Source organism: Pteropus vampyrus, unplaced genomic scaffold (assembly GCF_000151845.1).
Source record: "Pteropus vampyrus isolate Shadow unplaced genomic scaffold, Pvam_2.0 Scaffold11, whole genome shotgun sequence".
NCBI lineage: Eukaryota > Metazoa > Chordata > Mammalia > Chiroptera > Pteropodidae > Pteropus > Pteropus vampyrus.
In genome coordinates, this window is record NW_011888792.1 from 19,221,303 (window position 1) to 19,222,292 (window position 990).

General features: G+C 34.2%; 1 pseudogene; it reads left to right on the forward strand.

The window, feature by feature from the left end:
* Window positions 1–387: 387 nt before the first annotated feature.
* LOC111732148 lies at window positions 388–506 on the forward strand (annotated as a pseudogene).
* The last annotated feature ends 484 nt before the right edge of the window (window positions 507–990 follow it).

Consider the following 990-nt stretch of genomic DNA (forward strand, 5'->3'; position numbering starts at 1 on the left):
AAGAAAATAATAATTATTTGACATACTATCAAGTAAACTTTATATATAGTCAGTACTTAATTAACAATAGAAAGACTACTACATCTACTTTGGCAATAATTCAAATTGAATTGGAGTCTCTTCCCCACCCTCTAAGTTCTTGGCCATTAACAGATGCGACAAGTATATTGGAAGAGTTATGGTGCTTTGCATTTAGAAATGTTTCATATGGAGAGAGCTGATCAATTTAATTCAATTTATTAACTATCTTTACCAAGAACTGAATGGAGTAATTATTTAAAATTTATCCGAATGGATTTAGGTTCAGGATGTTGCTGACATGGAAAAGTTACTGAGTAAAGGAATTTTATTTTCATTCCAAGATGTTTTTAAAAGCACTAACAGCTAGTTTATGGCCATGCCACCATGAACATGCCCGATCCCATGTGATCTTGGAAGCTAAGCAGGGTTGGGCCTGGTTAGTACTTAGATGGGAGACCACCTAGGAAAACTGGGTGCTGTAGGCATAAAAAAAACAAAACAAAACAAAACACTAATAGCTATGTAAGTAACAACTCTTTTAAAAGTAGGAGAGATGCCATTTTACTTCCTCGGAGATTTTTGGGATGGACATTATTAAGCAACTTAAAATAATCGAATAGAATAAAATTGTTATCTCCTCCCATTTGAAAGGTCATCTTAATTTCTGTTTTGGGTTTGGACACAGGTTTCTATAATTTAGTCTCATCACATAAATGATATTGAGCAATAATAGGGGAAATATTAACAAATTCAGAGAAGCCAAAGTGTTTCTATGTGCTTTGTTTTCAATTTGAGAATTGTATTAGTCTGCTAAGGCTGCCATAACAAAAACCACAGACCATATGGCTTAAACAACAGAAATTTACTTTATCACAGTTCTGGACCCTGGAAAGTTAAGACTAAGGCACTGGCAGGATTAATTTCTGGTGAGTCCTCTCTTCTTGACTTGCAGACAATCACATTTTTGCT